This window comes from Hesperophylax consimilis, chromosome 24 (genome assembly GCF_061612785.1).
Source record: "Hesperophylax consimilis isolate HC1 chromosome 24, BYU_Hcon_1.0, whole genome shotgun sequence".
NCBI lineage: Eukaryota > Metazoa > Arthropoda > Insecta > Trichoptera > Limnephilidae > Hesperophylax > Hesperophylax consimilis.
The window spans coordinates 14,442,247-14,466,544 of record NC_142859.1 but is presented as its reverse complement, the minus strand read 5'-3'; the positions used below and the strand labels follow the sequence as shown (position 1 = coordinate 14,466,544).

The 24,298-nt window shown below is 32.7% G+C and overlaps 1 protein-coding gene across 2 annotated transcripts in view; it reads right to left on the bottom strand.

Moving 5' to 3' along the window:
- Positions 1-24,298, bottom strand: part of LOC149411954 (glucose dehydrogenase [FAD, quinone]-like) — a 91,345-nt gene that overhangs the window by 13,414 nt on the left and 53,633 nt on the right. The window lies entirely within an intron of this gene.

The following is a 24,298-nucleotide window of genomic DNA, read 5'->3' as shown; positions in this document are numbered from 1 at the left end:
GTACCCTGTTCAGAACGAAACTACAACAATGCCCCCCAGCGGAGGAACTCGGTTTCACTAGCCATTTAAAGACAGTTCTGTACTAAAAAAGTTCTGTTGAAATTCGTAAGATGTCACTAATTATAAGTGACTTATATTGTATGTTGTTATTTGATTTTTTAAAACACTTTCCCACTGCAGAAGGCTCCGCGCTGACACAAAAAATACAATAGGTAGGTACATCAATGGGCTCTGACCGTAATAAAAAAAACGTGCTTGAAGACTATTCAAGAGTAAAAAATGCATGTTTTGAAGGATAACAAAAAAATTGCTTTTTGTTAGCTTTTTAATAAGGATCATAGAAGAAAACAACGGTGCCTAAGTAAATAATATGTAATGCTTTATTAAAAACAATTTCATGACACAAGTAAAAATAAATTACTACTAAATTGCTACTTATAAATTCACATATTTATAAGTAGCATGTGATAAAAAAAATTAAAAATTATAAAAATATGGGATTCGAACCCGGGTCCTGCATAACGAGTGTCGAACTCTCTGCCTCTAGACCGCGAAGAGAGGTATCTTGCGCGACGAGAACCGCGTATACGACGTGTACTCCTCAATTGACTTGTCCCGCGCAATTTTAAACTTTGAAAAACTCACTTACGGCTGTGTTTTTTACTAAAAAAACTTGTCACGCACGTCTGCAAGGGTAATTAGTTGCGTTATCGGCCTTGAGTCACTTGACGGTCATGAGTCGGTTTTACTCCGGTCCTCGAAAATGAATAACGCGCGTAAAGAAGTTTCACTTCAATATGTAAAAATCGTATGTAAAGTACATTAAATTTGAAATAAAAATTATGAACGTATATAGCATGTACCAAATAAGAATCAGCTAAGCACACCTCACAATAAATGTAATATTATTTTACTTATACAATAAAAAAATGTGAAGACGAATCGTATCAACCTAACTCGATGAACATCTCTGATGCCTGTCCTCAAAATCAATGACAAAACATATTTACATAATATACACAAGTGTGTGTGCGCATGTACACGTCGAAAACTAACACATGTATAAACACGTGCACAGCAAGACCGTTCGTCAATTTATAAAAAAATACTGGCAAACTTCTTCGTATATATCTACAAGTAGGTATTATCTTCGCTGACTGATGACACGCAAGATTTTGTTGAAAATTCCAAGGGTCGTTCCGTGATTAACGCCATCTGTTGACATATTTAAAAATAAGCCTTCAGTTCTAATTTCTGCCGTGGTAGCTGAATTAATGTCGCCACTTTACGGCAAAATAATTTATTATTTTAATAAACTCGAAACTCTTAAACAAATGGTAATTTAAAAATGTGAAAATAATTTTAAAAAGTGGACAAAAATAATAGAAATTATTCCTCGTTCCTTTTTTTAGAATAAATTTAACCAAAGTTTAGTAAACCGCATTTACAAAAACATTAAAGATAGAGCCTAGGAAATAATTATACCACAACCTTATTTTTTTTATTTTTTTTTATTTCTGAACGAAGTCTTGAAGAAAAACCTTCAAGGTATTTTTTGAGGATATTCAAAATTTAAAATATTTTTTGAACAATACGAAAGGACGGCCATAAAAAGGTCATATTTCTGATTTAATTTTGATAAATGCTAAGTCTGTATTAATAATAAAAATAAATAATATTTTTTTTTCCGGCTAAGAACATCATATTTACCGTATTGCGTAATAATATTTTCATTATTTCGAATTGATAAATTACTAGACACCGCCTTAAACATTAGTTCTGAAAAAGAGCAAAGGAACGAGTGATAACAGAGATCAATGTTTCCGCAGTGAGGTAACAAAAACATTTGCATCTCGTTCCTAGATAGCTGTTGAACTCAAGAAAGCCCGGTTCTCTATCGGTGTATTGCAGATAAACCATCAGAACATAATAAAAATAGGTTTAAAACGGAGTTACGTAAATACGAATGGTAGAGGGAAATATAAAAAAAAAACAATTATATTAGGCGGAAGCGTAGTGAAAATATTTAATTAAACACGACTTACTAGAATATGTAACTAAAACATCTCAGATAAGTCACATTTAAAGAAACACTATGATTTTGTAAAATACCTATGTCATGTTAAACAACGGAACAAGAAGTATTTTTTTAAATTTTCTAAGCACAATTTGCGTTTTTTTCTATCGAGGGTATTTCATAAAATTTATGTTCTTAACTCGGCAAGTGAATAGAGATAATCTTAAAAAACCAATAGCTTAGAGACGTGAGAGCTTAAAATCAAATGATACTTAAGGGAATAATTCTATATGTCGGTAGAAAGAGCTTCAGATTAGAGGTGGTTTTCGAATTCAATAACAGGTTGCCTTTACGATTGGTACACGATAAGAAGTATTATTGGGCTATAAGTATCATCTCATTAAATGCAGTGCTAAACTAATGAAAATATTTATTTCATAACTAAAATTTCAACATTCAGATCGTGAATAAACCGTTGAATTAAGTAGTTTCATATACGACAGAATCAAATAGTCTGAAAATTTCAAATTCAAAACATGATCACGTTCACCACAAGTGAAGGCAAAGTTTTCCACACTTTCACTCCACGTGCAACCACATTTCCCTTCAGATCATTCCCGGTAGTCAGTGCCAACATTTCCATGGAAAAAAAATAATTTGAAAGGTTAAAACGATGTTTAAACTTCAATGTGTACCGACAGTAGTTTTAAAACTTCTGAAAGCGGAAGTTCGCTCATGGAAGTTCTGTATAGAACGGTGCCGACAAAAATTACTTAAGGGTATTTAATTAAACTAATACATTTATTTCCACGTGAATTATTGCACGTAGTTTTTTGATGAATAAGGAAAAATAATTTTCTGCAGGTCCTTTGTCAACTTTGGGAGAAGGATTTTTGAGGATAAGATGGAGTGGACATGGGTCCCGAGGAGTCCCACGTTGTAGAAGGGAGGAAACACAGCCGGCAAATCGTTCTTCAATCAAGCTGTTGAACTCGTGTGAACGACCCGTTCTCATGTGACAACATATTTTCAACCGTGTACAGATGTTGGGTGCGCGTTTGGCGTATTTGCAGAATATGCACCGTGATCAATGACGCTAGTTCCCCGGAAAATCTTTACGATTAAAATCATTATAACCATTAAAATACCAGTAGAACAAGGACAGCATTCGGAGGCATCGGTAAGAGGAGGATTACTAAGTACCTACCTGGCTATTCATATCTTGTGAACACAGCTAAAGCCATTTCAAACACATTCAATTCTGAATGGTATGGTAATAATAACAATAATACAATAAAAGCAATTTTTAACAGTTTAGTGTCATTTCACTTCAAGTGCGCTTTACTATAAGAAACTTAAAACACTGAGCGTAAATGTTATAATTTAAGTTTGAAGAAAACTACACGGAGAAAACTTTCTAATAAAAAATATTTTTAATTTATCAAAAATTTATAAATTTGGCTAGCAGTTCCGTATTAAAACGGATTAACAGTATTTTAATAAATCAGCAATACTCATTTTTGTCCGTGTAGTAATTAAATATTTATCTATCCTTAAAGCGTCTTTGAAGGTTATATTACACGAAAACGGTGCTATAAAATCTAGTTTAATATTTTGATATGTTGATTAACATACCTATTATCTCTATTCGACCTAAGCTGATTAGAAGGCATGTTTTAATGAGGTATTATGAATTTTTAATGAATAGTGAAAATTTATCGAAGTCGGCTTTAATATAATCCCAGTAAATGACGTAGTTAGCATTTATTAAACGGATCTGAGATTATATTCGACTATTTTCTATGGTAAGTATCTACTTATTTATTTCTATAAAAATAATTCTTTCTTCTTAATATAAAGTAGAGTAATCGAAGTGGGTGGCTTTTTTTTTAATACAAATCTACAGATCTACATATCGAGATTGATGAATATAAAACACAGATCACTGTTTACATGAGATTTCGTCAAACCACCCTCATCCACTATAATTCCTTAGAGCAGAATTTTAATAGATACTCTTTACGATACGATTTTCAAAATTAGACAAATTATTATTTCTATTTTTGATACTGACAAATCGTGGTCGATTCCATTATTTTTTAAATTAATTTTGGTTTTGCGTGTTTTTTGTTCAGTTGGCGTTTATGTTTTACGTGTTTATGTTTTTTAAAGACAAAGTAAAATATCTTAATTAGTACAAAAACATAAAAAATAAAATTCTATATTGTATTAAAATGGTTTATCAAAATATTTTTATTCCTTTTCCTTTAAAAAAAAGTCTAAAATTTGAGCTCGACGAATTATGACATAAAGCTATATCCAAAATTTTTTTTTTAATAAATGTATCAATTACATCAAAAATAATAAAGCCTATAAATTTTGTTATCTCGTTTCGCCTCGCTGTCAAAAGATTTGATGTTATTTGAACTATTGTAAAACACAAAGAAAACGATATTGTTCATTTTTTAGCTCATTAAAAAAAAACATTTTTCAATTTATAAATAATTGCGTTATATTAGATATTTCAGCAAAAAAACGTTGTGATACAATTTCATACATGCTGACACTATGGCTCAAAGACGTAGGTATATTTTTCTTTATGGTTATAATATTGCGTTAGAATCGTAATAATTTCTTCGTCGCGTTCAGCAGGTTATTCGGTGAAGGCTTCATATTAATAAGGTTGTATTCAGCTTTTGTTCCTTATATACATATTGAAAGCTTTAGTGCGAAACATACGCCGAGAGCGAAGAAACTGTGAAACGAAGTCTTACTTTTGAAAAAAGTCCATTCTAATTCCACGGCAAGTGGGAAAAACTTTCCCTGCGATATAAGAGGCTTTTTATTTGAAACGTTGATTTTTATTTTCAGTCCTAATATATTTTTCACGTGTTCACTTTAAAGTTTTGTCATTTCATTTTAAAGTGTACTTAGGGAGGCTATTCTTGAAATGAAAATCACTGCGAAGGCGATCATAATCTTAAGATGTGGATGAAAAACAAGACAAGCGCAAAAAAAAGTAAACAGTTTCTACCTATACATACAGGTATATATTATCCTAGTGAAAAACCACCAATCAGAATCCTTCTACACCTCAGTACTCTCTTCAGCATAACAACTGTAACTCAATTAATACGCTCTTACAGACAGACAGGTTAAGCAGGTTACGTTAGGTTAGGTTTATAGGTTATATATTATTGTTATGCATCATACTGACTGTTGTGTTCTTCTTTATGTGTAACATATATATGGTGTTCTATACATATACATTCCACATATATACATATATGTGAAATGTATATGTATAGCATCAATAAAAACTGCTTGTGGATGTATTATTTTAATCAAAAATGCTATTTCTAATTGTCAAGTCTCTGACAGCCCTGAACTGTGTACTTATAATCCCATGTTTCACATTACTGTAAAAGCCTTTTATGGCGTTTAATAAATAAATAAATAAAATAAATTATTATTATTAAAAGTCGCAGATAGAAGATTCGTTTCCAAGAAACTTCAAAACTATCTAATCTCGTTTCCTTCCATGTAACTTTTGAAGGTGCCATAGCCGTGCCAGTAGTTTCTGGTGTGGCATTTACTTTATCTCAATATTGTAGGTATTATTTAAACTTTTTTTCTGGTAGCACATATTTTGTCTAGAAAATTGATCTAAACATTTTCTCCAGAATCAGCACCCGGGTATGTTGTGGAAAAAACGTAGAATTTCAGTCTGTGACGCTCCCGTGCCTTTTTAGCTGCGATATAACGCCTTTTGAATATTAACTAATCAAAATAGAGAAGCAGAGAGTAATTTTTTATTTTTATTTCTGGCGAGTACTTATAATATGCTTTATGCAAACTTTCACAATAATTCAAAACATAGAACTGTAAATAATAAAGACGTGATGTTACACAGAATTTTAACAATTCATCAAATTTCAGAGTAAATTATCCAGTTTGAAGTTTTCACATAAAATTCATGTTACATAAAAAAAAAACCTAAATAAACAGGAAAACATAAAAAACTTTAATGAAAATGACTGCGATATCTCAGAGATATGGTAACAAAACTGGCATATTGACCGTTATATTTCTTAAAAATGCTGTCAGAATGTCTGAGAATTTGTGTTTATTTCCGCTTCTCAATAAAATCCAAAGAAATGGGATGAACGTATCCAAAAACTGAAAAATGTTTAAATGATTTATTATAAAAAATGAAAGTATAATTTGAGAAATATTCAAATATTATAATCAAGAAAAAAAAGTTTTAAACATGGCTCACTATACGGTTCTTCGTCTAAACACCGAACTATAATTACTGATAACGAAAAAAAAACATTCGAAAATTTTATAAGACAAATGTTTTATAAACATTACTGCCACCTCACTTTTTTGTAGTTTACAAAACAATTAAAAGTAATTGGTAACACTAGTTATTTATTTATACAGAAAATTTTCTGAAATTGCTGCGTGGGTACAAAACGTGCATTTCATAATAACTTGTCGGATTCTGCTACTTTTTTATGTCCATACCGCCACAAGAGTCCCAACTGCTCCACAGCCATCTATAGCCAGTGAGACTATGGGATCCCCAAACTGGGTATGTTATGAGGCTGAAGATAGAGGGGAGGGGAAGGAGATGGGTAAGAAGATGGTGGGGGAGTACCTGGCTACTCAGATCTGATCATCAAACTCGGCCGAAGCCATTTCAAGCAACGTTTAATTACTCAACTTAATCACCACAAGAAACAAATTTTTAAGTCGGGAGAGACAGTGATGTATTAAGTTAAAATTTTTATTTTCAAAGGTTAGGAAATATTAAATAATTTAAAAAATCTAAACTAACACCCTAAAAATTTATTTGTACATGTTTAATTAAACCCCCGACCTATATAGTTGTTTCAAAATACATTAAAGTTGAAATGAAGTGTGTTTTTTTAAAGAAAATTTGCATGTTTGCAATTCGACAACTTTACCAATAATATTTATCACTTAATTGATTGATTGATCAAATAAGATTTTCAGTACTGAACTCGCCCACATAAATTGGGTTAATTACTTATATTTTATCAGACATAACAAATTTTTGCAGCCCGCAAGACGCCAAATAAAATAGACGTTATTCCTAGCCTACTAAAAATACTTATAATTAATTGAGGCACATAAAATAAATTACGTAGGTAGAATAAAAAAAAACTTGCAAGGAAGTTGAGGTAGTTTAAGAAGAGTTGACCCGAATTCCCAAATAGGGACAGCTTAACATGTTAATATGATTATTCGATACCGGATAATAAAGAGGAGAGAGGTATTTGAGAATAACAATGAGGGAAAATCGCTTGACCCACTTTGGAAATGGTTGCGTGTAATAGCATTAATTTTTACAGCTTTTGCCCGAGGAAAAAATTGGAGCGATATCCTTGTTAGGTCAGAAAAATCATTTTAAAGGTATTTTTATGTAAGCCGTAGTAAAGATTTTAGACTTACATTGGGAAACTTTCATATTTATTAAACGTTTATGTATATTCTTATAATAATGCTAAGATATGTTCTGTATATTACCAAATCTGGCATTATAAAGGTTTGCTAAGTACTAATATGTTTAACGTTTAATAAACGTTTCATATTCATTTTATTAACATTAACAAAGTTACTAAATATTGTTCCGCTACTGCTTCTTGCACTTATAACCTTATTATTATTCATTATTTACTGAACAACTATTACTTGAATGAACAAAAACTCTCAACGATAACTTGTATTTTACCTGCTTATATTGTTCGTACTCAGTGTGAATAAATAAATAAATATTATAAAATAAGGTTATTATATTATGCTTTCAGCATAATATCACATCAATACTATTACTACTGCTTGCCATCCAATCTGAAACAACCTGCTGATAATTCACCAAGACACAAATTTAATGGATAAAGGTTATTTTTCCAAAACATACTCACCCCAAACCAAAGATAACGCAATTTAATTAGCATGTATGTTATGTTTTTTCTTCTACTAAATAGATTATTGTTGTACAATTATTTGGAATGTTTTAAATATTTGCATCAATTCTAATTCTGTTTTGTTTTATTCTCTTTCTTCTTAACTGTATGTTTAAGTACACTTCATGTAGCATCTTTTTATTTTCAGTAAATTATGTCTACTTAATATTATGATGTCACAACTATTAACGTATTATATATACAATACTGCACTCACAACTCACACTCACACTACTGAAATCACAATATCCTCCTTGAGTATAGAAAATGATGTATTTTTACTTGTGACGGCATAATCACACTTTCCTAAAAAATGCGAACACCTCAGCATAGGTTCCCTAGTGAGGTATACACAAAACACTCCTACTAACCAATACAGATACTGACTTTTATCCTTGTTAGACTGATTTTTGTTGTAAGCTTTTTTTCAACTATTTTCATGTTTGAAATTAAAATATTGCACTTTTTATTGAAGTAAATTTCAAATACAATATCTAATCCGTAATTATACATTGTTTTACGACATCTTCAAAATGAAAAAAAAAAATATTTTCATTATCAAATTTTCACCGCGTTTTTTAGTAAGACCGTTAGACGTTTAATGTGATAGATTGACAATGGGCTCTGATATCTTAATTAGCAGGCGGTTGGAATAATCTGGATCCCGACCTTGAGGCTGCAACCTTATTTATTATCCACTCAGTTTCTGCAATACTAGACAGCTAACGCCATCTATTAGTGCCATCTCTGGGTGAGCCTCACACACAAATATCAAGGATATTACAATTACTTAGGAATTTACAAAATAAATGTTTTGTGATGGGTAGACAGAGAGAATACATGCCACGAAATTGTAGTTTTAAGTTTTGCTTCATAAACATTCACACATATACTTATATTATTGAATAGAGCACTTGATTCAATTGTTCGTATTCATGTTTACGCAGGCATCCCCGACTTCTTATTCATTCACGTATGCATCATATGCTCGCCAGACACTCCTTTCTTCGCAATTTTGCTGTATATACCAAAAACTTACCTTTTTAGACAGTCATTTTAGTCAAGTCAGAAACCTTCGACCTTCAAAGTCCATTGTAACTAACTAGATGTGCAAAAAATATAAACAACTAAAAAATTAGTAAGATTTTTAATTTCATTTCATAAAAATTCTCCTGTCTTAAAGGGTCCTAAATTTTCCAGTCTTTTAAAAGAAATATCATCTCTACTTTTGCCACTAATCTCTCAATAAGTTCAATTTCAATGGTAATGGAAGATAAAATAGTAAATATGAAATCAATATCCAGTGTTTTTACTGAAAATACTTTAAATTTAAATGAAAGTGTGATTATTTGTAGTGACCTGCCAGGTAAGTAGTTTTTTTTGGAATTTGTTTGTATGTAATAAAATTTGATAACGCATGGGAACCCGTAATAAATTTTACAGCGCCCTTGAGATTTTTTTTTTCAAAAAAACGGCACTACTAAAATTATCCAATTATTATTATTAAAACATCGAAGCGTCACTTTCTTCATCTTGGTCAAAACATTCAATGAAATTTAGGGATATCATTTCTACTACATTCAGATTATTCTAGCTCGACACACACTACTTCCTTTTACTTTTAATACTATTTTGTTATTCCTACCCTTGATATGGACAGACAAAAAACTTCACATTTCAAACTTTGAAAATATTCCAAAAACTTCTTTAACTGATAAAAATGTAATTTTTAATTCTTATCTAAATTCGTGACTGACATGAAAAATTTTACGCCACTCAGACGTGTACTAAAAAATAAAAGAAGAACACACTTGTAATTTCATACATTTCAAAAACTTTTATGGTCAGTTAAAATAATATAACGGTGTAGTATTAAAAACAAACGGTGTTAAAAAACCGACACTTTAAATTGTTTTAATAACTTTTTGCATAAGTTTAGAAAACTCGGTTACTTTTGTTTACAATACGTTTAACTTCATAGAGTAGAGAAAACATTACTTCAATCATGGAGCCACTTCCAAAAAACAAGATGTTGTAAGAAAGTAATAAAAAGTAAGTAAAGGGCTTATACAAGCATGACGTTAAAAAGTGTGACATTTTTATTACCCAAAGTTTAAGATATAGTTCTTACTAGGTGAACCACACTATGCTTGAAAACTTTAGCATTAAATTGGATCCGTCAATCTTAGCATTGACTGTGATAAATGAAAAATAAACACACTCTCATAAAAAAAATGTGGTTATCTGTAAAAAGATCAAAGGTAATAATCAACACTTTCAACATTATGTAAGGGGTGATATATTACAATAAAGTTTAACATTTATGCTTTGTGTAGAAATATTTAATATACCAAATTTAAAAAACAGGCGTTTCTTTGGAAAATAATTTCCTATCTTTTTAAGGAAAGAAAGTCTTTTTAAGAAGAAGAAGAAGATCTGGGAAGTAAAAATATATCAGAGGTGGGTAGGAATCTGATGCCAGTGTGATGGACGTATGATTTTATCCCTCCCACTGGAGTGCAACGGCGATTGGACAATCTCACCCCTTGAACCAAAGCACTACTGTAAAATTACCAAACGTACCGATCCACATTGGTTGATCTATGATGAGTCAAAAGATGCAAAGCTAAAAGTGCATCATAGATTTCTGATACCAACCCCGGTATATGGCAGTGACACAATTAACTGGTAAGAATCTAAAGGAATAAAAATTAGATCCATGAGGGATGCTTACGATAAATTCATTGTAAGCCATGTTACGAATGAGAAGATCCGGACACAATATATTAGTGGGGAATCTAAGCACTATTAACAAAAAAATAGTTTCATAAGTAAAATCATTTCCAAAGTCTTAACTTTTCGATACCGGGTGACTGAATTTTGTCATTTGATAGATAATTAGGACTGGATATTGTATGCCAACTTGCAAATATTATATTCTGTTTTTTTTTTAAACGCAACAATTATTTCGTTTTCCAATTTCCCGAACGCATTTTGAAGGTTTTGTTTCAAATGTCAAATAAAATATTTATGGTGAGCATCGACCAAGTTAGTTGTTTAATTGTTTAAGTTATAAATTTGTAGATACTCGTGTTAATATATATTTTTTAAAATTGTATACCTTTTGTACTGAGTCCAGACCGAAACATTTTGTGAGATAATATATGATTTTGATGTGATCGATTGATTGATGAGCCTGCTTTACATGGTAAATCAACATAATTTTCGATGAGGGTTAATTTGTCATTTTGCAGGAACCATTGAAGTGTTTTTGCCGAGCCATCTAGCCATAACCATTTGAAAATCGATCACGCTTACGTATTCGAATAACTTTATTCGTTAACAGCCGTTAACAGTTAGCTGGAAGTATGATTTAATCTCTAACTAGGGTTAAACTTCACACAGCATTTCCCAGCGGCGAGGAAACTAAAGAGGACGCGTTGCGTTGTTAATTTATAAAATAAAGTAAATTTTCTTTAAAAACTATAGCGTGGAAATCGCAAACGAGGAGCTATCATAGCAACTGCTACTAACTAAGAAACCATAACGCCATTTGATTTCAGGGTTAGTTAGAGAGGATAGACTCCCACGTCGACCGCCACAAAAATCGATCTTGGCACAAATCCTCGCTTAATTCTTAAGGGACTGGGACACGGTCAAGCGGCTTGATCGCAAGCACGTAGTTTTTGTCTATGGCACTTTGTGACAAGCATTTTGACCGTGTACCAAAGCTGGCTTGCAAGCATTGCGCAATACTACGTGCTGGCGGCGGGGCTTGATGCGAATTTATATTTTTGTGGGAATAGACAAACGAAAATAGACAAATAAATATCACGTATCATAAACAATGATATAAATTGAATAAAATTATTATAAAATAGGTACTTAGTTATTGTTTTTGTGTTCAATTTGTAGAAATCCATCTAATTTAAAAATTCTGGAAGTATTTTAGTATTTTTTAATAATTATGACAAGGTAATTATTTCAAGGTCATTAATAATCAAACTGTAGAATAAATAAATTTCTAAATTTTCAATGGAGAAAACATATTTTTTGTATGAATATCGCACAAGAGTATCAACTGCTCCCATCTGGAGCCAGTGAGACTATGACATTATAAAATATTGATAAACTATTGACATTCTAAAATATTGATACTTATTATTAAAATACATGAATAGAATAGAGCGACAAGACCAGACTGGTTTGTTTCCCCGTCAGCAGCGAGTATTTTATTTATATGGAAGATTGATTCGAGTCAAATACCTTTTTATTTTCTACTTCATAGAACAAAACTGTCGTTTTCAATCAACGCTGAGGCATAGAAGTACATATACATAGATGCATAAATAAACCAATAAAATTTTGACCACCACGAAATCACAGAAAGGCGTGGCCATGCTTGACGGAGAGGCTTGATGCGGGCTGGCAAGCCGCTAAGCATAGACAATAATAGACAACAATAGACAAAAAAACTACGTGCTTGCGATCAAGCCGCTTGACCGTGTCCCAGTCCCTTTAAGCCATTGCTTCGTATCAAACACACGATTACTTTTCTGTCATAGTCGACTCTTGAAATGACTACAAATTTGATTCATTGCTCGTAACATAAAGCTTAAAACACCATCCCCAAGGGCTTCAGAAAAACTGAGACAATTTCAAATATGTGATTCTTTTTTATAGTGTTTGGCTTTGACGCTTTAACAATCAAGGGTTGGTTCTTGACCAATATAATCGAATGACGGAGAAAGAGGCGACGCTTAACTGTTTTTAAGTATTTAGAACAGGTATATTTTACAATATTAGATTATGGATTAGAGTTGACACAGGAAAGAGATTGTTTATTGAATCTCGGAGAGTCTAAGTAGTTGTAATGTACGTACCTCCTACTAAATTTTTTCAATCTATGTACCAAAATAATAGTGTATGTGCTGAAACCAGGCGGGCGGCAATGTGGATTTAATTTATAAATTTCTATACAAATCTACAGTTTATGCAGAAGTTGATAAAATTTTGCACTAGGGAAAGGTCACAGTTTCCATTAGATTTGAGTTTGTTGTAAATAAATACATTTAAGAAGGGTTTGACTGGAACAATCAAAAAATAAATAACAACTGTGAAAAAACTGTTCGTTGTACATTTCTCGTTTGTGTTGTTGGTAGTCGTGAGTTATGATATTTATAATTAATGTTATTTAATTTTCACGTTAGGTACCCACCTGTTATGTTTTTCACTAGCATTTATTTTTATTATTTTAAAATTTAAACGTAATAGTAACATAATATCTAATATATTATGACATACTGGGATAGCACTTTCCTCCAGTTTATAGTCCAGTTGGATTTTAAAAAACTCAAGCCATAAAAATAGTTTTTACTATAATACAACTGTTTTTAAATGTCTTTTAAAACATGATTTTTTTTCTTTTCGCTGAGGACTGGCATTGTCATCGACAACGAGTGTATCTGTCGAGTTTCAGCTCAATTGGATGTCGGGAGATGGGTTAATTTCAACTTCCAAGATTTGCATTAATTCATTATCGAAAACAAATGTGAAATCTGAATGGACCATAGACATATGAATATTAGTAGACCTGCCCTAAGTGATTAAAAGAGTATTATCCCCACTCCCCATACCGGTTCCATTGGAGCCGGCTGTGCTCGCGTATGGCCTCAAGTGAAATTTGAAAACGTGACGTCATCATTCTTGTGCGAACTATGGTCGAGGCATCATCGGTTCATTTTACGAAATAACACGGCAAAATGTTGACTTGTACTATGAAAACTAAAAATAGATGTGAAAAAGAGAATAAACCCAATTGTCGTATTACATTCCATATATAAGCATTATTTTACTTTATTTTAAGCATATTCACATCGTATAATATGAATCAGTTGTTACTATCACATCGAGAAACGTCTGGACGCGAAACACAAAGCTGGTTGGTTGCTGGGAAGTAAATTATGAACATTTATAAAAGTGTCTTAACTAAATACTTAAACGAAATATTCGACTCTGAAAATAGAACCGAATTCTTTTGCCGAATTTGGACTTCGCAAATTTGTTCATAATGTGGCGAGTAATTTGCGCTCCCATGTAAAAATGTCTATTCATTCAAAAGCCGATTTTACTTTTAAAAAGTAAATGGTGATATTATAATGCGAGATGCCTATTTACTGTCAGATTGATTTATTGACGAATCACAGTCAGCTTCACTCCCTTCGTTCTTCAACAGTTGATTTTACCCCTCGCCATTATCTTCTCGTCTATTAATTCCTATGTCTGTGGAATGGACGTATTTAATTCATAGTATCTGAAAAAAAAGAAAATATAGATTTAAAAATATAGTTTCATTTTGTTTATTTTTTGTTGTCAGGTTGTTTTTTTAATATTTTTTTAAATATAACTAGCAGCTTACAAAACGTATTTTTTTCCAACATTATATTATTTCCCAATGTAAGTTGGTGCTTGTGTTTAGGAAATGGGTGCTCGTTCGAATCAACATAAACAGCGTAAAAATTACAAATATGAAAATAATTTGTGTATTATGTAAGTTGATGATATCAGTATAAGATACATTTCATTTCTAATCTGCATCCTAAGCAGATCTGTAATCCGGAAGTCCCCTTTCCATGACTTCCATTACTCCCAGAGTAACAATGGCGGAGTCCTATTAAATTTTCTGTCACGCCATTTCAAATTCCACCATTGTTCAGTTAAGTGCTCGATTAGTAATAAAGACGATTATTATTATTTAGTCCAACTATTCAACTTGTAAACTATGCTCTGGTAATAATAATAATTGATGGCGATAATTCATTTCAAGCTACATATTAATATAACAGGAGAGAGCTCAAGGTAAACTAAAGTACCTAGTTGTAGTTGGAACTTTAACAAAACGTATTAGATTAGATAATAACGTAGATGGTCCCGAATTGCTATCCGTCACTGGTTTAAATGTTCCAATGAGGCGTACCTGGGTATCTATTCCAGAGTCTCTACCACGAATTATTTAGGATACTCGCTATGCGCCATCTACGAACGAAAATCTCTACGACTTTTGTCATAAGTTCTATTTGTTCATTCTTGAGTGTCGCACGGTTGAAGAGATGACTGTGTTGGCAACCCTGTGAATATTGTCTATGTTACTGATGTGTTTGAGGTTTCTATGGAGTTAATTTGAAATGTCAAAAACAAACCGTTGCCGCGTCGTTCTGTCAACGTTTTTATTTGCTACCGCACTTTTTCTGAAATGAATGGCGGTGGTGGATACATATCGAAATGCCAGAAAAATCTTTTAATAGAGCTGGTTGGTGCAGACGCAGAGTTGATGTATGGCAAATTTTTTGTATAAGGCAATTCACCAGGATGCAATGAGATTTTGACAGTTTTGCCGATCTCTACTGCTTCGACCCACTCGTTGTTTAAGTCGAATGAATTTTGACGTATGGCGTGTAGTATGTATTTTCGGTGAGACTCAAGAATAACAAACTCTACCAGTGTATGTACTTTCGGCGGAAATTGCGAGCGATCGAGACTGGGGAATAGATACCCAGGGCCTCGATTCTCGAGCGGAATGATTTTTGACGTTTGGCGTATGTAAGTATGTACCTTCGACGAGAATAAGAGCTTCGACCAATGTATGTACTTTCGTGTTCTAATGTAGAAAATATCTCATCAATCATTTGCGCGATTACTAAACTATGGCGCGAATACATTTGCGAGCTCAAGCGCGAGCTGCGCCTCGAAATATGGGAATTATACACCACTTTGCGGTTGCTTTGTTTCTTTCCCATAATTCGACGCTCGGTTTGCAAATGTATACGCAGAATAATATGTAATAAATCTGACTAATTATTATTTTTTTTTTAATAAATTTTTTTGTTATCTAAACATTAAAACTCTTGTTGCCGTAAATCATGTAAAATATGAAAACATGTAAAAGCCCACTTACATCTATTTTAAGATGTCTTTTAGAACTTTTTGGTGTTGTTTTTGTTTTAACTGAGGATTGAACCTTCCGACCCAGGAAATGGAGTCGACAACACTTCTATCTGACGAGTTTCAGCGCCATCGGAATGGGGGTTAGGTAATAAATTAATTTTCACTTCCAAGATTTACATTAATTCATTCACGAAAACAAATGTATTTAAAAACTACAAAAAATTAACACTTTTTACTTTATTTCTTATCGTGCAGTAAATTATTTTTTAACTACTTACACATAATATTTCTTAAACTTTTAATAATAGTCGATCACAGTTCATGAGCAAGTAATTATTCTGGATTTCAAAATATCTCTTCATCTCTCCATACATTTTATTCCTTTTGTAAATCTTTTGTTAAAACTTATTACTCACACCTACACTAATTAGTTAACATAAATGACTATTCTCATCCTAGACAAAATAACTAAGATGTTTATGGAAATCATATGTAATCGGATCTTCAATTATGACTACCTTATCACTTGTAATAACATCTACTGCGAATGTCTAAATTAATTAATAAAATACAACATTGTAAAAAGAAAAAGTTCCCCAGAGTGGACATATAGGTCAGTGAGCCAGTCTAGGGCCTCTCGCCGGGGAATGGATGCAGCGGGCATTCACACATCACCGACTCTGTAAGATCCCGCCTGTGCATCATGTGGGATCAGCGGCTGTGAGAAGACCTTATTCTATTGACGGCGGACCAGAGTTTACGAGGCAGTGAGAATTCAGGCTCTCGGTGGGGTCGTGCACGAGACGGGCATTTTTCACGTCGGCCGATTGCCATTCAAGTTTCCGCCCATCTTCTGAAATGAGAGGTAATTGGAGAAACCTCTCTCTTTCCATCCATAAGGGTTTTCGGGATTTCAAGCGGCGTGCAAAGGTGTTGCGCGTTTTGGCAGCGCCTTGTTGTATTTCCTCAGTGTCCACAATCCATAATCTCTCGCCTGATATTTGGATTTATTTGCGAGTACGGGGAGCCAATATAGAGGTGTGTGAATGTAATCCTTGTCCTAGTTTTTAATTCTCATGACCAGTCGCTGCTGCAACTTTCAAAGCTCTCAATTTTGAATAATAGTTTGAGAATGTCTGCAGTGTCACAACTGTTCATAAATTTTCAGGACAATCGCACGAACACATTAATAGCACGAATAGTACTACCCACAAGTGGCGGCTCGTGACTGTTGAGTGTGTTGGAGCGCTAAGATTGAAAAAAACATCAATAAGGATGTTGGTGTCGAAATAATGGAGTCGGGGTATGCCAAGAGTCAGAAAAATAGACGGTTATGGATGTGAGAATGTGAATGAAACAAGAAGTGTGTGACGAGACAGAGTTATGAAGCGGTCCATCTTTTACTTACTCCTGGAGATAATGACGTGATGATAAGTTAGTTAGTCAGAATATTTCAGTATTTTATAGTCATTTTTAAGTCATGTCTAAATGAAAAAATCCTGGAAATCAGCGTACACAGAATTGAACTTTAACAACATCCATAATAACGTTCTTTCATTATTTTTTTAATAGGTTTCGACGGTCGTGGGTTCAAAATCGTTTAAGAAAATTTAATTTGATGATTTTTTGTTATTTCACAATTTATTCATTTAAAATAATACATAGTGTTTTTGCGGCAGGTTCCAGTTGGAAGATACTCTCAGTATCGCAATGGTGTAAGACCACCACTCGGAATTGATACGTTGCTTGAAATAGCCTCAGCCGTGTTTAGTGGCCAGATCTGAATAGTAATATAATAATCTCCGGGTGGAAGATTTTCTCAATATTGCCCTGGTATAAGACCACCATTCAGAATTGATACTTTCATTTACATTACCTTCATCTTCACAACACACCCCAACTGGGGATGCCATAGTCTCACTGGCTCCAGACGGCTGTGAGCATTTGGGACTCTTGTGCGGTATTCACATAAAAAAGGTAATTCAGGACACCAAAAATTCACGAGCCGCCATTTCTACCAAAAGTTACCATTTGGAAGTTGTAGGACGTTCTGTGCGCTGAGATTTATGCCCTAATCAATTTAACTTTCTGACTGCATGTGTGGTCCGACCAATTGAACCCTATATGACCTAATTTGCTCTGATGGTGCAATTAGTGGGAGCGTTTCCGGAAATCGTATGCGATTAGCAGGAATAATTTGATTCCCGAAAAACGGGAAAAAAGTAAGGTGCGTTTTCCATAAATGTGTTTTTCGGGGAAAATTTTGTTCGAATTAGTATTTTTTTGCGAAGCGATCTAGAATGTTAATTTATAATGTTGTTTTCCGTGGAAATAGAGTAAAACTGGATATACGAGCAAACCTAGGTTTTCAAAAAACGATTTTTTATATTTGTTACGTGAACACCACACAAGAGCTAGCAACTGTTTGAAGCAAGCGGTACTATGTCATCCCCGATTGAAGATTTTATGACGCTAAAGGAAGTAGAATGTTGAAGGATATGGGAGGAGTGAAGGCGGAGAGGGTTTGGAGTAATATAAAATACCCTATATAACAATATTATTAATAAATAACAACCCCAACTTCTGACATTTCCTATATATTTTGACGGCAACATGCCACACTAGCGCCTCCTAGCGGCATGAGTTGTGCGCCTTAGTTTAATGTATTTTATGGTATTGTTAGTAAAATACTTACTTATTGTGAGAAATTTAACAAAAAAAAATCATTATAATATATAATTATATGAGTACATTAAAATTTTAATATATTGAATACGTTCGTTAATTCGAAACACATTTTACAAAAACATTAAACTTCGCGAGATTTAACTTCAACATGAACACAGAATGCTCTAAGGAACTAACACAGATTTGCTGAATTAATTTTAACACCATATGTTTCATGGTGTAATCCACTTTTAAAGTAATAATTAACATTTTATTTGCTAAGATTTAATGAACTCATATTATATTTCACAAACTAACCTAAAAAAATTTTTTTGGCATCCTTAAAACAACCTTGAATATTTTCGTTGTTTTAAATTACATATTACATATTATTCGTAAACTGCACACACATAATCTACTTTTTGCGACATTTTTACATATATTTTTTATCAATATAATTCAAAATTTAAATTAGAAAGCGCAAAACACCCCCCGCAATTACTACATAAATTCAATTTTCCGCCATTAAAAAGGAAAGTCAAATTCAGTATGCTACACTAGCGCTCTAGCGGCTAAATTTGTTGATATTGCCATTATTTCGAATGAGTTGGACGTATTATTAATATTATAGGGTATTTGTTAGTATTAACTATGTGACCAAAGATGAAATCATTTCGTGCAAAATTTCGTTTCTAAATGGTGATCTTTCATCAGAATGATACAGAGAATATGGCATCAAATATTTTCAAAGACCAAAATTACTATTCTATCATGAACTGATAATTAATTTATTTGGCTTGATCGGGACGCAGGAGTCCAAACATCGTGGAAGTAAATTTGTAAAATCAGTTTTCTTTCAATTCGGTATATAGATCAAACTTCTAATAACTATTTATTCGTTGCACAAGTTTGTTCTTATTAATGCCAGGAGTATTTAGAGAGTGGTTCGAATTGTAGAATAAGTCGGGGACCTCCGATGAAGACTCACAAATTTACTCCAAGCCATTCATTACCCTGGGAAAAACCGAGTACAAGCCAGCTAGTATGCAATAACAGCCTCACTAATAAAAAACCACTTCTCAAGCGTTACATGGTGTTTTTGTCAAGTCTTTACACAATGGTATAAAGACTGTATGTAGATTCGGGTGGGTACTAATAAAAAATGTTTGACTCTGTTTTTTAAATCCGGCAACATCGCATTTGGCATCTAGCAACGATGCCACTCTTCCGCATTTGCTATTATAGCGCCAGTATTGAGGGTGGCAGCTATTTATATGTCTTCTTGAATATCTTCATAAATCATGTTTTTTTCATAAAATGGCCAAGTAATTCAATATATTTACCACTTATTTATGTTATCTTTCGTCAATTTTAGTCAAATAATTACACAATAATGGCATGTTGTAAACTGCACATTCATTTTTTGTCAAAATGTAGGGTTATTCCAAAGAATTTCACCAAAGTGATGTTTTTGTATAACATAAAAGCCTAATGCAATAGATGGTAAACATGTATAAAATAAATGATAATAAATTAAAACGATAACGAAGAAAAACAATCAAATACAAATAGTTAAATGTGCTTTATTATGTTATGTAATCATATTAATCTCTAAGGACACCCAAAGCTCTAATAAACAGCAATTTCTGCGCAATAAACACAATATATTATTATGTACCGCAAAGCAACCAAAAGTCTAGCAAATACTCGTAATATCGTTGGAAATTACTAATCAATCAGGAGTTAGCAACGGAAGTAACTCCTTATTTTCGTTAGCCATTTCCAAGCTCACATTTCTATTGACTTCTATTCGTCATTTTCTTAATACAGGATGTTTGATTAGTACAAATTATTAATTAATTTAAGACGATGCCGTACGTAGTAATACAAAATCATATGATTTTAGTTTGAAAATTTGGTCGCCTAGAAATGTTTCTGATGCTTTAATTAAATACTGCGAGTAGAATACATCTTGGCCTTTGAAATAATCGAGTATTTTTTAGATAAGTCTTTTTATAAGCCCAGAAAAAAATAATGTATTAGGCCTATGAAAACTGCTTTAAAGTTCAAAATCTCCTACTTACGAACCCATTTTCGGTTATGATTTTATTGCATAATGTGACAAATAAAGTTATTTATAAAATGATCGAAAAAAAAATTTAATATTTATGCCTGAACATCCACAAAATAAAATAAAAGGCACTTTTTGGCCATGTTTTTTTTCTTGCATAAATCAAAACAGCTGCATGGTGTTAAGCGGGAATTTAAACCTTATTGCCATCTACCTAAGGGTTGTTATTAATTGCGGCTCAATTTAAAATATAACACGACGTAGTGCATCGCCTTAATCGTTATCACTGTTATACTCTTTATTACCATAGGGTTTAGACTATGTAGATATTAGTAGGTAAATATGTCACTAATAGTTTTTTAATCAATCAAATTTTGTGATACTGTCTGAAGTAAAGGAAGGAGAAGAAGTTCTGCGACGGTAAAAGGATGAGAGGTGGGTAGGAATCTAGATTAGTGTGTAAAGAGTGACGGAAATATGAACATATCCATTCCACTGCGGCGCAAGGCGATGGGCGGAGAAACCAGTTGGAGAGGTCAAAGGGTCTCCCCAAACCAACCTCTAAACTAAAATAGAATACAATTGATTGAGCGTACTGACGTCTTGTTTTAACCCAACCAATTGGCATTTCATCTGTTATAAATTTGTTTGTTACGTTCCGGTTCCGGTAAAATATGGCGGCCGAGTTGTTAGATTTTACATGTCGGAATAATCAATATTACAGTACCTTGAGATGGTGAAATTTTCTTGGACAAATTGTTTGATTCTTCACATGAAACATAAAATGCTACGTTAAATATTTAAGGTTTATAATTAGGTAGGTGGGTATTTTAGTTCCTACTTACAAATCTAATGATTTCAGGAGGAGTTTTGGTTTTAGGAACAAATTAAAAACATACATTTTTGGAGGAGAGGTTTACAGTTCACAAACCTATTGGTCAATAAGAACTTTATATTGTGAATAATTATGAATTTGGCTGTATAAATGACACAATATTTTGCAGGTAAGCGTTTTTAGCAAACATAGAAAAATGATTATATTCGTGTCTCGCCCACCGATACCCTGTACGAAATATATAGATTTTCCGGGAACGTGGTTTGAGTTCAGTTTATTCTAAGTTCGAGTGCGTGACCCTAACTTGTTTCATGAACTCTACCTTTTGGTATTATAAAACTTCAATGGGTGTATAATATTGGAGGAGGTACGTTGGAGATCGGGCGGTTTAAGTTAGGAGTATTGAGCTAGAAAGAATTAGACTCAACATGTTATACGCCAAAACGGCTACCAAATTTTTATTATGAAATGAATAGAGGGTTGAAATAAGTAATTTTATATAATACTAGAGCATACCCATGAACAGTTATGGGATTTTACAATTCATGAAGTTGTAAGTAATTATAAAATAATATATGTCACAGGATCATTGCCTTTAAATAAATCGAATAAACACCGTTAGTGGTACTTGAAAAAAAACGACCTCTTTACAAAAAATTAAACAAAAGAAATAGGCGTTTTTGTAAATCTAGAAATAAATTGAATAATGGTGACTGACTCTATAGGTAGTATTACTTAAATATTTTTATTTAAATCTTGTCAGAACAATCAGTTCCAATTTTGGAAATTATTATTTAACTTTAAGCAAATTTGTGATTTTGATTTGAGAATTTAGTATTTTTAAATATGTGCAATTGTTTTTTTTTGTTATTTGTTTTTGGGGTGTTATGCCGTTTGGGGTATTATGCAACACGGACAACGCAACACCCCAAAAACAAATAACAAAAATACTTTTGGCCGTGAAAATCGTAAATCATATTTATGTGCAATTGTTAATCAATTCCAAGGATTGGTGATTTTGCATATTGTAATGTAACCAAATTCAAAAACAAGTTTTAAAAAAATGTAATTTTGGCCGTTACAAGGAGGCTTTATTTAAAGTAGACCTAAAAGTTTTATGAAATTTTGAAAGCAAACATAAAAAGTTTTGAAAAAGGCTAACCTTATGTTTTTTTGTCTAAATACTGAACTAATATTACTGATAATAAAATCACAGAGTTTTAATTTTTTTTCTCAAATTGCGGTCGAAATCTTTGGTTCCATAGTGGTGTACATTTTAATTATTTTGTGGTTAACTTTTATATTTGAATATAAAGCTTGGTGTTGTCTCTTTCCAACACCTTATAGTTCACATTTCTAACTATGACGGTAAGGGAGGCACAACGGTTTCCATGATACTTCATGAGTTGTTCTGAAGAGCGGACAAATTGACTTCACGGGTGAATTAAAATGAAATACTTTTTTTGTAAAGCCGTTTGTTATTAAGATTCTTCCATACATTAATTCAATCTTCTGATTTACTGTAGCCTGTGCCTAACAATAATCTTTGACATAAAAAAGTCCTCCATAATTTTTGTGCCACAACGTCCCCGTTGGGTTTAGTTTGGTTCGGTTTGGAGATCGGATAACAAGTAACAGGCGGGAGTATATTGGAGCAAACTTTGCTCGGGTAGTTTCTTTGCGCAGTTATTATGAGCTGCGGGGTATCGAAGTATGAAGATTTGCGAAGGAAGCGTGACAGCATTATTATTTGTAGCGAAGCCTACTTTGAAGCCTTAGGGATATTGAGGCTGCTATAAGCACCCTGAAATAATTTTTGTCTTTCCATCGGAAAAAGATTTTTTAAAATTTCCAACCAGCTGAAGTTAATTGATGTAGCTGTTTACCTAATAAATCCGTGAGTGCTGAAAAAACCCACCTAGATATTTTAAGTAACTGACATATAGATTTATAATAAGAGGTGCTATTGCATACCAATATCTCGTCCGATACGTGTTCCAATATTAGAACGCAATAAGCGGTGCGGAAAGACCAGATTTAGTGGTTGTAGTTAGAGCGTTGGAAGTTAATTGGAGTTATAAAAGTGGAACCTATTTTTTCGCTTCATGTCTCATCTAAATTTAGTAAATCATTTTTTAAAGGTAACCCATGAAAAGGAAAAGTAAAGTAAAATATGCTTTAAAACGCCACGTCAGCAAAATTGATTGTACTTTTTTATTTATTTATTTATTTCGACGTTGCTTTTAATTGTAAGTAGTTACTAGCATCTACCAACATACTTTGTGAACTTAGTTGAAAGTCAAACGCGACACTTTTGCAAAGTATCCCTTGGATTAAAAGTGCAAAGTTTTGATGTCAATACCGCAGAGGAGCATGCAAGGATTTTCAATCAAAACTTCTGATAGTTTGTAGGGTAACTGCATGCACATCAAAGGTAAATAGAGGAGCGGTTTTTAAAAACTCCACGTATGAAGATAACTACAATTAGAGGCGCTACTGCGAACTAATATCGAAAAATAGTCGAAACATATTATTAAACTATTAGAACGCAATGGACCGGATTTGGTAGTTTTTGTAAGAGCGTTGGGAGAGTTGAAAGTCAGTTGGAGATAAAGAAGTGGAACCTATTTGTTCGCTTCATGTCTAATCTAAATATAAGACATTAATGCACGTATGTCGACAGTCAATTTTTACACAAAATATATATTTTTTTTCAATTGTTTTTTTACCTAATTAAGTAAAGGTAATAAAACAAATTTGTTAAAAAT